The sequence below is a fragment of the Pipistrellus hanaki genome, assembly GCF_964339955.1.
Source record: "Pipistrellus hanaki genome assembly, chromosome: 14".
In the NCBI taxonomy this organism is placed as follows: Eukaryota; Metazoa; Chordata; class Mammalia; order Chiroptera; family Vespertilionidae; genus Pipistrellus; species Pipistrellus hanaki.
Window position 1 is genome coordinate 43,441,557 of NC_140516.1, and position 17,242 is coordinate 43,458,798.

The window sequence follows — 17,242 nt, forward strand, 5'->3', positions numbered from 1 at the left end:
CATAATCCTTATCACAGAAGTGAACTGAGGAAAAAATAAAACAAATTCTTTTCACAAGTCAAAGGAATCTAAACACACAATTTTTTTACATAAAGAGGTACCTGATTTTCATTTTGCAATAAAGAAATGAAAAACTGGCTGACATGTACACATAAGGAACTGTTTGATATTGAAATTGGGACTCAAAAGAACTGTTAGTCCAGAAAGAAACTCACTATAGACTGATTCATTTGCCTCTCAGCATAACTGTTACTGCTTGTCTCATTTTTGGTTCTTATAAGTGTATTTCTAGTAGCACATGATCTCACTCATCTAGGGGAAATGATGAACAACATATACTGATGAACAAGAACAGACCCGGAGACAAGGAAGCATAGATCAGACTGTCGGACCTAAGAGGAAAGGTAGGGGAGGGTGGGGATAGGGGAGCGAGATCAACCAAAGGACTTGTGTTGCATGCATATGAGCCTAACCAGTGGTCATGGACAACAGGGGGGTGGGGGCATACATGAGGAGGAGTTTGGGATGGGAATTGGGGGATAAGGACAAATATGTAATACATTAATCAATAAAGAAAGTTTTAAAACTGAAAAAAAATGACTAGAAGCCAGAGTCATATGGTTTATTGTTTCCATAAAAATGCAAGTATTTTCCCATCTCTAAGTAGAACCCCACAAGGACATACAATTCATTGTTTCTGAAGAAAACCTCTGATTCTATTTGGGAAAGTTTGCATTTGTTCTTTATAGAATCAGCTATAACACTTAATTAACATGTTACCTAATAATTTAACTAATCCCCAAATCATAAAAAGTAACCCTGAATTGTTGATTAATTCAATGCCCTAAGTCCACAGCTAACAGTCTCAAAATTATTCCAATAATTCCTTCCTTTTAAAAATATCACAGTGTGTTGGAGAGAATAATCAGGACCTTTGAAAGGCTATGCTAAATGGTAACTATGTGAGGTGATGAATATGAATTTGCTTGATTGTGTATGTGTGTGTGTGAGAGAGATCATTACATGGCATACCTTAAACATAAACAATTTTTATTTGTTAATTTCTTCCACAAAGTTCAGAAAATTGAAAGAGAAAGGGAGGGAGGGCCGAAACCAGTTTGGCTCAGTGGATAGAGCATCAGCCTGTGGACTGAAAGGTCCCAGGTTCGATTCCGTTCAAGGGCATGTACCTTGGTTGTGTGCACATCCCCAGTAGGGGGTGTGCAGGAGGAAGCAGATTGATGTTTCTTTCTCATTGATGTTTCTAACTCTCTAACTCTCTCCCTTTCTCTCTATAAAAAAATCAATAAAATATATTTTTTAAAAGAAAGGAAAGAAGGAAGGAAGGAAGGAAGGAAGGAAGGAAGGAAGGAAGGAAGGGAGGGAGGGAGGGAGGGAGGGAGGGAGGGAGGGAGGGAGGGAGGGAGGGAGGGAGGGAGGAAGGAAGGAAGGAAGGAAGAGAGACAAGCTATGCTAGTCATGCATTTCAATCACCTGCTTTAAGAGGTTAAGCAATTACCAGTTTCTGTTCTTCTGTGATTGATTCTGACCTAAATCCTCCTCTATTTCTGCTCATTTAAACATAACTACTACATTAAGTCAATTATTGTACACACTAATGGACCCAGACCACCAGTATGGACACCTTTTCTCCAAACAGACCTGTCACCCCATTTGAAACCATTCTTCATTATTTCCTAATCCTCCCACAGCAAAGTGCTGGAGTTTGCATTACAAACAAAAAGAAGTTTTGGAAGTTTCATTCCTTACATTTTCCAAATTCCCAACTCTTGAATGTTTTACAACCAGATATATTTTAAACTAACCATTTTCTTTGCCAGATTACCCTATCAGGGTAGATATAGCCTGCTATTTTTGTTTGTATGTTCTTATTTATAACATGCTTTGCCCCTTTTCACTAGTTGAGTAGAGGTGGAGCCTTAGGTACATTATTCCAAAAGAAGTTCTATTTGTGTCAATTACAGGGCTTTGCTAACACACGCCCTCATTCTCCCAGGAATGCAATTCCAGTGAAATAATATAAAATAAAATAAAAAGTTAATAGAGTTGCTCAGGTGCTATATGAAAATGTCAACTCTGACCTTTGATGATCAGAACAGCCAAAGACAGCCATGATTAATGGGTAAAGAGGCACGTGTATAAATTACAGTTTGTAGGATGAAGAGAAGAATGTGTAGATTACCGGAAAGGATGTGAGAAGAATTCAGCTTCTGGGCTCTACCCTCTTGTCTATTTTTTAATTACTCCAATCTAAAAAGCTGAATAGAATGTAATTTGATCATTTATTTATGTTTTAAACCACGTTGATTTAATTTATTAATTTATGTTTTTCTTCAGTGTATTTGTAGTCATATGTCATCCAAGTCTCAGAAAGAGAAACAATGGACAAAAATCCAGACAACTCAAGCATGCACTTTCTGTGTTGACCTGAGAACTTATCAACACCTCTTCTTCTCTATACTGCAGACTCCTGCTGGTGTGTGTCTCTTCGCCAAAGCTTGCAGGAAGACAGAGTAAAATATTGGGGTTCAGTAACAAAAGCACAATGAAGAGAGCTCATGTGACAGTTGTTCTGGGTTCCTCAGATCCTGCATATTTGCCTCAGTCAAAGATGGGCTTAGATTAATCATTAGCAATTCCTTTGTCTGTATCATGAATGAATAGAATAAGTAGTTTGTGAGGTCTGGGGTCTTGGATGTCTGTGGGAATGAAAACGTTGAGGAGCTGGTCATGGACTTGACCAGCTGTTGGCCGCTTGTGAATTTGGAGTCTTGTCCTTCCATACATTCCCTTCTCTCAGGAAAGTTTCCTTCAAACCCAAAGCAGCAGGGCTCTGGTTATCCCTAGAGATCTGATGTGGATAAGTGCATATTACCAGGGCCATGGTACATGGCAAAGGTCAAATAAGTTTAAGGGCTTAAGGGTCAAAAGAAAAACCAAGGAACAAAAGAAAAAATCTATATTGACCACCAGGCTTATTCCACTTTCTCCTCTTTCATCACCAAAGCTCATCGATAAGAACAGGTTATTGGGATAACATCCATTCAAACCACTTTAAATGATACTTTAATAAATAAAGACAGTCTTCCATTTGAATTAGCTTCTGTGACCTTTAATGATGCCATGTGAGCAACTGCAAGGTGCTCATTAAAAGGATATCCTAGTTTAGGTAGATTCCCATCAAAATGCTTTCATGAATCATTCTCACATGAGGAGAGATTTTTAAATTTCACATGAAGAGAGATTTCTAAATAAGAACTTTAATTTTTTAGATAAGAAGTGAGCAAAAATAGAGGTGTTACGCAGGAGGAAAAAAAAAGCGAAAGCCAGGGTTGTACTGAGGCTTTAAAATATACAAATTAAATGCTTGTGTGTCTCCATTGAGTCAATTGATTGACCTCGCTCTGAGCTCTGAAACAGGTGAAAAATTGTCTCCCGCCTGACTTGGAAGATGTTTACAATCTCCTCAATTTCCATTTAACAGGAAGGAATTGATTTAGTATTGAACCCTGAAAAGGTGCAAAGAGCTTGTACCTTTTGGGTCATACATACAGGAATTCGGGTTCTCTTTTACTTAACTGTGTCTGGATTTAAAGCCAGAGCACGTTTTAAAAGGAAAACTTTATTTCCACATGAATGTTCTTGGTGACTTTATTCCTACATTATTCCCATCCTCATCTTGGAGGTATTTCATCCCAAAATACCCCAGACATTTTGGACAGTGACCCGTTGCGATATTCAAATCAGCTGATGAATTACAAATGTAAAATATACTTGCTTATATTTACTGAGCAATGATATATCTGGCTCTGTACTTTGGACTTTTTATAGATTTATGGAAACATTTCAACTCTCCTATGAATATGTATTAATTTTGTCTCTAATAATATATTTCCTTTGGCTGGTCTGAAGACTCCTGGCCCCTAGACCCTCTTTTTAAACTATTCAAACCCCCCACACACACACACACACTCATACCCCCCCCCACACACACACACACACAGAAATTCTTATTGGGAAAACCCCAGGCAAGTCCTAGGACTATCAGACCCTGTACTTTCTTCCTCAATCAGACACACACACAAAAAAATAATTAATTTACATCATTTTCCAATGCATCAGCACTCTAGGGCATATCTGATAAGATAGTTCTTTTGGTCCTAGGGATGTGTGGCAAGAGTCATATTGATGACATTTTTTTGGTACTCAAGAGTGATCTACTAGATCAGGGGTCTTCAAACTTTTTAAAGTGGGGGCCAGATCACGGTCCCTCAGAGAGCTGGAGGGCCGGACTATATGAACTACTAATTCCTACTGTAACTCCTTGGCTGTGCTCACTGCCCAAAAAACCTGGCAGGCAGGATCAGATTCCCCTGGGGGCTGCATGTGGCCCGCGGGCCGTAGTTTGAAGACCCCTGTACTAGATGATGTTATTACAATCTGTTCTGGGGCCTGACCCCATACAATGAATACCTCCCCTTTAAAACATATTTCTTAAAGTGGTACCTATGCTGCTTGCCAACCATATTGGTTGCCACTATAGTTACCTGCCTGATTTTTATTTGTAATTTATTTTTATTTACAAAGATAATGGCAGATTCACATGCAGTGTGTAAGAAAAAAAAATACAGATAGCTCCTATGTGCCCCTTACTCAGTGTGAAATGTTAAACTCTGTCCCCCACCCTCATCCCCCAAAAAATGCATATTGAAGGCTTAATTACCAGTACCTATTGAAGGCCTTACTTGGAAAAAGCCTTTGCAGATGTAAATTGATGTCACTGGGTGAACCCTAATTTAATATGGCTGGTATTCTTCTAGGAAGAGAACAGACAGAAATAGAGACACATAGAGGGAAGACAATGTGCAGAGGCGGCACTGGTTGGAGAGATGCTGACAAAGACTAAGCAATGCTTGGAACTTCCAGAAATTGGAAAATGCACGCTTTCTCCCGTAAAAGCTTTGCAGGGAGCATGGTCCTGTCACTACCTTGATTTGTGACTTCTAGCCTCCAGAACTGTGAGAGAACAAATTTCTGTTGTGTTAAGTCACCTTGTTGGAGGGACCTTGTTAGCACAGTGCTGGAAAACTGATATGCCCAGTTTCCCTCAGTGGTAACAGTTTGCAAAATTATAACATAACAATCAGTGTGTTGGCCTTAAAACAGTCCCCCTTTATTATTTATGCTTGCCACAGCTTAATTTTACTCCTTTGTGAGTGTGAGTGTGTGTGTGTGTGTGTGTGTGTGTGTGTGTGTATTCCACTCTACACAATTTTAGCACATGTGTAGGTTTGTGTCCACCACCAAGTTAGAATACTGAACTGTTGCATAACCCCCACAGTCCCACATTAGCACCTTTGGAGTTGTATCAGCCTCCCTCATGTGAAATCATACCAACCACAGTACCCCTGCACCCAGCCCCCCATTACTGAGAACTTATTGAATGCCAGGCATATGTTTTCTGAGATTTAATCATTCCAGGAATTCTAAGTACTGAGCACTATTTTTAATTCTACTTTAAAAAGAGACACTGAAATGAAAGGAATGTGTTCATGATCACATAGGAAGTCGACCAGCAGACTCTGGAGCCAGTATAATTAAGCACTAGGTTCTGTTGCACTCCCTTCTATTTCCTGGGTCATGTGCGCCAAAACCAACCTACTGGCCCTAATGCACAGACATCACTGAAGCACCGAAAACACCCACTATATCAAGTCAGAGCATTTCTTTATCCCTGAGTTCATAATAGCAGGTACTATAATAGTAGGTACTATAATAGTAGGTACTATATTTTCGTTTGAGAACTGGGACACTTCAGAGATGTCCTATAAAGATGTACTAAATTCCAAGATGCTGGAATTCACTTAGGATCTCAAAAAAACTGAAGGCTCTTTCAAATCAACACATATATGAGTGTGTTATTTTCACCTCACAGAAGCCGAGAGGCCTATGGGAGAGAGTAATATGTATAGCAATAGAGACAATCAATCATTTGAAAACATATTATTTTGAAATAATTTTAGATTCACAAGCAATTGTAAGTTGCTTATGGGCCCCAGTGTGCCCTTTAACTAGTTTCTCCCAATGGTTCAGCCATTTTTAAAACTTATATTTGCAAATAAAAATGTTAATAAAGAGTGTGTATTATGCCCATGTTGAAATACACCAGCAAACACTAGGCAATTAGAGTCACCATAATGGTTTGTATAATATGGCAGAGAACTATAATTACATTTCCTCCAATGCATTAGTCCTAGATACAGGTATTATTATTTAATCTAATTATGGGTTGTTTCTGAATTATATTTCAAACAAATGAGGGTGTGATAAATCATTAGTAACCACTAGCTAATAAATCCACACTAAAAGCTAATTTATTCAAGTATATGTATGTTTGACAAATAACTCTTGCTTGGGTTATATATCAACCTAGTGTGAAACGGTCCTACATCAGACCTCTACTAGACCTGTTTTGCATTTAGATCTTCCACTGAAGGCTGAGAGAAGGGTAGCAGAAAGTATAACTCTTTTCCAATAGATTAAGATTAAAAGAGAAAGGTTTATGCTAAGTGTATGTTAAGCACATGTTAATGATGATCTCATGTTAGGAGCATGTAGCTCAATAGAAAAATAATTTTTCAAAACAATAAATACAAATTATTTGAATCACAAATTATGTGTAGTCATAGAAGAGAGAAAAATCACCATTATTTTGTACCAGTTTATTAAACTGTAAACTCCAAAATTACTAGTTATTAATAATAAAGTGGTTATTAGTTACAAAAGATGTTACCAAAAATGAACAATTCTCCCAGCTACCCACAAACACATTATAATGCATAGGCTTACCTGAACAGTGATTTTTTAAAATAACCACGTTACTTTTATGTGCAGACAAATAAGAGAAACACTGGTAGCTCATTACATTCCTTGGTTGAGAATCTCAATTTATTCTTTCATTCTGCAGCATTAATATATAATTGTAGTAATATCAACTTATGGCAATTGATTTATATACATTTTATACATAGTACAGCAATATAATTCATTCCCCCATCACTTCTATTCCCAGCACTCTATTTAAGCAAATGATTTAACTTCCATGGCTTCAATTTCTTTATTTGTGAAATAAATGAATAAATGACTTTTTAAATCTCTTCTGGCTCTAAAACCCTAATCTAAGATTAATGGTTAATCTTCTGGCAGAGGGTAGAGACCTGTCACATTTACTTGGGGATTTTGTTCGGTATTAGTTGTTCAGACCCCAAGAGCTTTTGATTACTACATTTCTCTCCTCACCATCACTACCACCAACATACACTAACCACAGGACAAAAAAAACAACAACAATAAGATTCTAAAAGTCAGAAACCACCTTCTGATTTTTTATTTTTCCATAACATCTCATATAAGATTGCCATGAGTGCATGCACAAGAAAAGCACTTCAGTTTCCTAAGCAAAATTTCCAGATATGACAGGCTATTCAGCTACCAACTGCTGCATAAGATTAAAGCAACTACCATCTCATAGTAACTCATGAATTTGTGAAATACTCAGCTACATGATTCTGCTGCTCTAGGAAACATCAACTGGTCATTTAACGGTATTTAGTGAACTACTGGGCTAGAGCACAAACAGCTTCACACAGATGCCTGGTGCCTTGACTCCTTCCTCAGAAGGCTGGGCTCAACTGAGAACCCTTCCCTCTCTGTCTCAGGGCCTCTCATGTAGTACCTCCAACGGAGCACCAGATAGCTTCCATGATATATAAGGACTCTGAGACAGTCAAAAGAACAACGTTTTATTTTAAAGACTTGGACTCATAATCTGGTATAATGTCAATCCACTATATTTTATAAGGTAAAGTAGTTACAGAGTCCACCAGATTCCCAGAGAAGAGACAGAAGACCCAACCAGAAAATGAAAGAAGTTCAAAGAATTTGCAGCAACTTTGAATCAGCAACACTGTCTATCAATGCATTCATCTACCATAGGTAGATTTCGATTGCATTACATTCACAGTTTCAATTATAGCTTTGCTGCTCTCTGGGTGAGTGATTTAGGGGAAATATTCTATTCTCTAAACAGAGCTTTATGTTTCAGATCAATAAAATGAGATTAGTGGCAGCACTGTATACTTGATAAGATAATTATACTCTAGTGGGTCTGGCTAAGTGGATAGAGCATCGGCCTGAGGACCAAAGGGTCCCAAGTTCAATTCCGGGTTCAATTCCAGTCAAGGGCAGTTACCTAGATTGCATGTTCAATCCAATCATTGGGGCACATGATGGAGGCAACAGATCAGTGTGTCTCTCTCACATCGATGCTCCTCTCTCTCTCTCTCTCTCTCTCTCTCTCTCTCTCTCTCTCTCTCTCTCTTTCTGCCCCTCCCTTCCACTCTACCTAAAAATCCTCAGATGAGGATTAACTAAAATAATTATAACTTAGAATTTAAGAACAGAATTTGTGAAGTGATAATTGTACAGTAAGACCTGGTACACAAGTGATAGCTACAATGTGATTATAAGGTACAAGGAATCCTGCTCCATGTTTTGGGATGCTACAAAGAAATTTCAGATCAGAAATCTATGAGGAAAAAATGTTTATGTTCAACAAAGGTGGGTGCTCTGGAGTAGGAAGGAAGATTTACTTTCTGGCTTGGGTGCTCAGAGAAGACTTCCTGAGGCAAAGCCCTGAAGGCTGGTTAGAGATTGGCAAATGGAGGAGGAGAGAGGGAGAGAGCAGTCCCCACCTTTAGGTGGATAAATGTACTGATTTCCTCAATATGGGGAAATGCTTAACCTGTTCACTAATTTATTTCTTCTTTTTCTGTTAAAAATTAAAAAACAAACAAAACTTTTCTGTGTGCCATGTGCATCCATATGGATGACACTCAATTCCACCCACATTAACATACCTGGAACAATAACTTCCCTTCTTAAGGGAGTCTGTTCAACACCATATCCTTTTTAAAGACTTCCCTGATTTATCAGGCAGAATTAGTTTGAACCCCTCTCCCCACAGTCCCATTAGTACTTTGTATGGATGTCAGAGATTCATTTTCCTAAAAGGCAGTCACCAATTTTCTAGCAATCAGAACAGAAATTTGGAACTAGCTCCACAATATCTGCTATTAAACAATGTCAGCCTAACATTACTAAGAGGATACATTCCAGGAACAGGAGAGGCCTCATCTTACATGGTTACATCGACCTGGCTAATGCTCCTCACGTTAGACTGCAGGTTGCAGTGACACCTGCCTGGAGCTTGGGAAAATATAAATGTATGTGGCTGAAAATGGCATGTAGCCTTCCAGTGAAATATTGTTTCTCACATTTCAAATTTAACACGATTTACATGACGCAAAACATCTGTATGAGAGCCAATACTCTCATACCTTTAGTTTTAGGTATTTTTATATATTTAAAGATGTTTACTGTCTTCCTATTACTTTGCCCATAAGCATGCCAAGTTATTCTTCTTTATTCTCTGTTTAAAAGATAGAAATAGCCTTGGTTGGGTGGTTCAGTTAGTAGGAGCATTATCCTATGCACCAAAACGTCATGGGTTTTATCACAGGTTAGGCACGTAACAAGGTTGAGGGTTGAATCCCCGGTTACGGCTCATACAGAAGGCAACAAATCAACATTTCTTTTTTACATCAATGTTCCTCTCTCTCTCTCTTTCCCCCTCCCTCTCCTCCCCTATCTTTAGAATCAATGAAAAATAGCCTTAGACGAGGATCTAAAAAATAAAAGAAAAATTAAAACATAGAGATAGAAATAGCTCAAAAATATTCTCAGAGGCAAATGATTGACTAAAAGGAGAGGGGGTGTTCTGTTACTGTAGCTGGAGAGCTTTCTGGAACCTGACAGAGCCTGGCTCAGTGACTGAGGTGGGCAGAGTCACTCGGATGTCTGAGTTCTATTTAAATCACATTCCAGTGGGCTGGCTGCTGGCTTCCACCAAGACCACTGCTACAGTTCCCGACTCATCTACACAACAGCCAGAATGAGATTATGAATCATAAATCAGATCCTGTCACTTCTCTGCTTACACTCTTTTAATGGCTTCTCTGAACTTCATGCCATGCCCTCAGTGGAATTCATGATCTGATTCTAACTCTTAGACCAGGATAATCTTATGAAAGTCATGAGAGGACAATTAAAAGCAAGTGAAGTTGATACTATCATGGCCATGGTCTAAGAGATTTGTCCTGGAGAGTGACTGTGAGGTCTCCAGGCACTCTCCCATCTCCCACGAGCTGCTCCTCCCTGTGGCCACCTTCTCCTGCCCCATATCTTAAAGAATCCTATTGCTTCGTTTGTTGCTAAACTTGGCTTTGGCACTGTACTAAGAACAAAGACAACGGAACTGAAGCGGAACTTAGATCTGAGACTTTGGGAGGAAGTATAATTTTTCCTCTGATGATCCTTGTCTTTTATCTTTTTGAAGCTTTTAACTTAGTATTAAAAATTGACAGCCAGTACCAACCTTTTAAACCAGCCTAACCCTTAGACCCTCATAACAGAAAGCAGAAGAAATATTGTTTGGTGCCTAAGCAATGAACTTGGGTAAAGGGAAAGTTCACTTGCTGCTAGCTCCATAAGCTTTCTTACTCTTAGTCTCCTCATGTCTGAGTGTCTATTTCCACTTCTGAGACCCAAACATGTTCTGGTGTGGGTATTCATTGGGTAGATGGAAAGGAACAGTCACTATTTTACTTCCTGTTTCATTCCTGTGAAAACCAACAGAGCAAAACCTTTGAAACCCTCCATAGTTACTATGCTTATGTTAGGAACTGAAAAGTATGAAAATATATGATAAACCCTTGAGTTCCACATAAGATTTAGGAATGGGAGGACCCTGGTGTAAACAGAAGGTGGTAGCAATGAAACTGGAGATGCTTGAGCTGCTATTCAGAGTCTGGACACACACACACACACACACACACACACACACACACACACACACACACATCATGAGCAGAAATGAAGCCCAGTGACTAAGAATGCTGATCTCCAAGGGCCTCACAGACCCCAGTGAAATCCTCTTCCTTCCTTAGTTAAATATTTACTCAACAAATATTCAAGAGTATGGTCAAGTGTGGTGATTTATTAGCTACAACACACAAGGTATTCTATCTCTGTTGGCTAGGAATATTTATGATTATTTAATGACACCTAATACCTGTAATTAGTTGTTAATTAATGTCTGAGAACTTGAACTTTTCTCCTTCTGACACCTGTGAGAACAAATCATTTTTCAATTAACCAAAATTTTCAATGCCAGCATTGTGAGAAAAAGCTCACCATTTTCATCAGATTTATGACATGGCACTATTATTGCCAGATCTCACACTGACATGCCATCTACAATAATATGAAGGTATTAAATTTATAGTGGGCTGATTTAGCCTAGCTATAAAAGAATAAGTGATAGAGATTCTTCAAGTTTTTAAAACACATTGGAGGAACATGTTATCTGAAGGAAGATGTTTCTCAAATGATTCTCTTAGGTGATCTCAGAAGAACAAAAACTTTAAACTTACTTTAAAAAAAACCAAACTATAACTTCTCAGAAATACATATGGAGTGTCATCAAATGAGCAATCCAAAGGACTGAGCAAGGAAGGTGGGGAGAAATACTTATACACTTCTCTAGCAAGAGAGAAAAAGAGATGGCACTTTTAGTAAGAAAATAAAAACCAAACTCATCACCCTTATGGTTAAACTAATGGTATCTATAGTCTGAGTTTGCAATGTTCATTTTGAGTGAATGATGAAAAGTACTCAGCAAAATCTCAAGAGAAGAGCTTTAGAATCATAGACTTTAGACCTGGGATTCATGACAACTCCCTCTCTCTGCAGGATACAGTTCCTCCTTGGAATCAGAATAGTGTGCCTCCTAGAAAGGATCCCTGTGGGACTTCTGAGCTACTTCAGGGGAAATGCCAAAGACATTATCAAGGTCCACTGGTCCTATTCACCACAGTTAGAGCACCACAGCTTTTCTTACAGCACTATTTTGCCTTCCTCAATACTTACTAATGTTGAAGACTTAAATAACCTATTTGAATTCTGCTCATTATCCATGCCTATCAAACTGGTTAATAACACTACTTTCCTGGTAGAATAGTTGTGATGATTAAATAAGTAAACAAAATAACCCACTTAAAGCAGTGTCTGGCTTAATGAAAAATGTTAGTGGTCACTATAACATTAATATCATCATCATCATTTTCACCATACATATCATTATCATTGTAATGATCCCTCATCATCAACCATGGATTCTGAGCTACTCAGACTTCCTCCACCATGAAATGGTGACCTAGCGACCCCACTTAGCTCCTCTGGACCACTGAACCTGACTCTGTGACCCTTTGACCCATACCCAATGTTATATACTACCTTTTTTTTTAATCCATGATAGATAGTTTCTATATTATTTCTAAATGCATCCATTCAAGATGAGTCCTGGGATGATGGCTCATTCCTTAATTTACATAGACATGCATAGATATTTGAATCTCTCTTTCTTCAATCATTTTTTAATGTTGAGTTCATTTTGACACTACATTTAAATCAAGTTGGTGCTAATGATCTTTCCTTGATGTTTCTGCTAACAAAGCATATATTTTTACTCAGAAATGCTCTTATTGGGTTAGCCTGTCGGTCATCCTGAACTTGCTTGTTTGTTTTATATATATTTATTCATTTGACCAAGGATAGGAAACATGACATGAAATGTCACTAAGAAATACTAGTAAAATGGATACTTATCTTTCTCTGAGGATGGGCAGGGGTGGGAGGGTAAGAAATCAACCAAAGAACTTGTATGCCTATAAGCATAACAATGAACACAGTCAATAGGGGATAAAGGCCTGGTCCTGGGGTATGGGTGGGCTGGGAGAGGACAAAGGGGGAAAAGAGGACATATATAATATTTTCAACAATAAAGAATTTTTTAAAATTTTTTTAAATTTTTAAAAAGAAATAAAGCTGTTTAAAAAGATAACTAAAAGACATGTGTAGGAGAAGCAGTGATAGCCTTGAGCTTTGAAAGTAGAGAGACTTTTTTACACATGGAACATTCTCTAAGACAATGAATTTTTACATAATGAAGAAAATACATGAAGCAGAAAAAATAAAGGGAGAGGCAGAGATATTTAAGAGCAACAGTAATAACTCACTTAGGGACATCTCACATGAAGAATCCTAGGTTCAAAGTTCTGATCTTATTCACCTCCCTTTCAGAACTTTATGCTAAATTCTACCTTTCACACCAAATTAAAAAATAAATTTTGAGTAGAGGAGTAACTGAAAGTCAGGGCAATACCTCCCTTCCATAAATAGTCATATTATTAACATTTTTTAATGAATCCTTTTGTTTCTATGATTCACAATTTTTCTCAAGACAAATCTCTAAAACTTATAAGAATGGCAGTTTTATCATTACTGTATGGAGGACATTTACTCAACTATTGTGAATGAAGGCTTCTAGTCTGATGCCAACCTCTTCCTTAGGCTTCTCTGTCTCAAATACCACTCAGCCATGAAAAACAACTTAACCATCAATTCAGATTTAGAATAAATTATACTGTGAAAGTTGAAGTGATGCACATGTTTGTAAAGGATTAAATTTTATTGAGACTTCTTTCTCTATTCATTCTGAGTATCCTGAATGTATATGCTGAAAAGTATATTTTTGCCTATGAAGGGGTGTGTATACATCAATATTAGTCATGGACACTTGGTAGAAAATACATTTTTTGTTGAATGAATGATCTACACTAATAAAAGAGAAAAATGTAAATTGACTATATCTTCATGACACCTGCCAGCAAATCAAGAGTGAGTATGCAAATTAACACAATATGGTGGGTTAATTTGCATACATAGGCGCTGAGCGGCTGGGGGCGAGGCGGGATGCTTGCGTCATTGCCATAGCGATGGCATAGGCATTCCACACCACCCCAGCCCCTCAGGGCCACTGGGCAACATGGGAAGGTGGGGCCAGAGTGAAAAGAGGCAGCTCCGGGGCCTGAACCAAAAGGCAGTGCCAACAGCCAGGAAAAGGAAGGCCCATTCCTGCACAAATCTTCATGCATTGGGCTTCTTGTTGAATAAATAAAATGACAGCAACCAGAAGACTAAATCCACATACAGAAGAATCTCTCAAGTTTCTTCATTAGCTGTGTTCAATCATTATTTTATATTGACTTTCATTAAAGTTGTCTTCTTTGTGGTATCAGGTTTAGAATAAGACCAAAGCATCACTGTCCTTGTTCATATTCCCCAAGAAGCAGGCACAAAGCCAAGGATTTGTGTGTGAGTTACCAGGAAAAACCAGGAAGAGAGTGAAAGAAGCAAGAAAGAGAAGGGGAAGATGCCAGGCAGGATATGGTTTTAGGCATCATCCTGGCCTTCAGTCTGGTGCTGCAGGGGGACTGGAGCACGGTGGCATTGCAGAGTTTGTCCTTCTCAAGGCAGGGGAGCTGGGCTTTCATGGTCCTTCAGGAGTGACTCACAACTCTCCAACTGCAATTAAACTCCCAGGCACTGCTGGCTTCTGGTGTATCAGATCAAAGTAGTTCCAAAAGGACAAAGGTATTACTCCAGATAGACTGCAAGTGCAAACCCTTAGAAGTGAGCAGAAATGCAGGATTTACCCACATAGCTGGTAAAGGAGATCTGGGGACATCAACAGCATTTGCCACAACATGTAAAACAAATGGGAGAAAATGAAAGTACCTACTGTGGTACGAAACAGAGCTGAGTGTAAGTCTTCCTAAGAAGTTATAACCTATGTCAAATTAAGCAACATTCTGTATCTCCTTTATCCTTGGTTTCCTCATACGTAAAATGAATGTGGTAGTAAAGGTTATCCCATGTCTGTAGGACTAAGTCAGAAAATAAAGATTAAGCAATGTAAAACTTCTATCTAATACACAATAAATGTCTATGATCATCACCAGTGTCCTCACCATCTCCACAGAACCTTCTTTAGTAAACTTCAATATTTACATATTTCCATAATGTCTAAATTCCCAACTGTCTTATTTTTTCCCCTGGTTCTAAAGTATTTATCCAACCCAATTTTCAACCTGAGGAAATACTGTATCTCTCCTTGTCCTCTGTTCCATCCTTCTCTTCCACATTTGTCTAATCCTCCTATGTGTGTTCCCCTTGACCTTGGCTTTGGAGCCAGCCGATGCATTCTTCAGCCAATGTTGGGCTGATTCCAGGGAGGGGAATAGATCCAAAACTAATGGATGTTGTCAGTTATCCACATTCTGTAATTAATAGGACTATTGCCAGCAACTCTGAAGACCTGCCAGAAAGCCAAACTGAAAAAGACTTTTGGCAGCAACGACACAGGGATGACCAGGCTTTCTTCAAAGGCAGCAATGGGGACACTGTAAAAACGGATCCACTGCGATTCAGTGCTGCTGAAGGTCTGGAGTAACTGCAGAACTATTGAGGCATAGTTTCAAGAGTTTTAGATGGTTTCAAGTGTCTTAGATGGTAAATTTCTTATCCAAGGCTGTGAGATGAGTAGTATGTTTTCAGGGAAACTTTTTCCTGAGCATTTGAAGTACTGAACAAACTGGAAACAGAGAGAGCTTGAAAGTAAGTCTCCCAAATGCCTTGTCAGGCTTGTCAATAGTCCCACCCACTTTGGTTAGGACAATAATCTATCTTTTCGGTATTTAGAAAGTAAAGAACATTCCCATTTAACTCCTTAAAGCACTTGCTGGGGCTTGACCCTAGGAGGGCCTGGTTTTTAATTACAGATATGTAGTTATGTACATGACAAATATTATAGATGTTCAGAACCTGACCCCAGTACTCAAGATAAAGGACTCCAGCCCAGATGGAAGTGGTTCAGTGACTGAGTGTGGACTGGGAACCAAAAGGTCATGGTTTGAGTCTCAGTCCGAGTACATTCCTGGGTTGCAAGCTTGATCCCCACAGTAGGGGACATGCAGGAGGCAGTCAGTAGATGATGTTCCTATCTCATTGATGTTTTTATCTCTCTATCCCTCTATCCCTCTTTTTCTCTCTCTCTAAAACAAACAAACAAAATAAACTAACATTTTTTAAGTGTAATTAAAAAAAGAAAGAAAAAAGACAAAGGATTCTAGTGAGGCATAGGGTGACTCAGCAGTGAAAACATTGCCCTCTAGCACTTGTTACTGTTGTTGCCAAAATGCCCAGTGAGGCAACAATTTGAAGATAATGGGAATGAAAACTCAATTATTCACATCCCTAGAGAGATCATGTTTCATAGTAGAAAGTAGACATTAGTTTGGTTTATTTTTCTCGCATCCAATTGATGTATTTAACAGACTCAACAATTAACCTAAGATGCCAGTTTAATATAAAGATTCTTTTCTTGGAGGCACACCAATTGAATATGTATTGGATTTTACATGACATTTCACTCCTATTTCTTTGCTCATCTATGCTTCCAACTTGGCAAAGGAGATCCGGGGGAGAATCACAGTTGCACCAAATCCCCTTGTCTTGAGGGTGATAGCACTAAAACTTGAAGCCAATCTTGAACGCACATACAGGCACACGTGGTTCCAAATTGTAAATGTGGTAGAGCATTAAATGAATAATGCATTGGAGCAGAAAACATTCAACGCACGGTGGATTACTCGTGGCTGTATGAGAAAGGCGACGGGGGGGGGGGGGGGAGTGGGGGGGGCAATCTATCTTTTCATAAAATTTGGCTCAGCACCTCGTCTCCCACAACGAGGAGCCTGTGCAGTTTCGTGATGATAAGCATTGCAACCTAGCCTCTTGCTCCTTCACAGACTAACAGCAAAGATAAAAAGGATATAAAGATTTCAATTCATGATATCTGATGTTTTTCAAGACCCAATGTGTCAAGAAATCAACACGTCTTCGTTTTTGACAACTATTATGCCTCCCACACTGTGCTTAGTGCTGGGGGGGGGGGGGAAATTATCTGCTTTCAGAGAGAACAATCTATTAGAGAGGGTGAGACTATAATGTATGCAAAGCAGAGAGAAAAGGAGTCCACTAGAGTGAAAGAATACAGGACATGATGAAGTGGTCAGAAAATATTGGGTCGGCAGCTAAGTAATTGCGGATTTTTTAAAGAAAATCAAAGACAATTTTTTCATGGAACTAAATAACTTTATTCTGTAATGTATTGCCCATTTTGATCAATGACCTTTTGCCA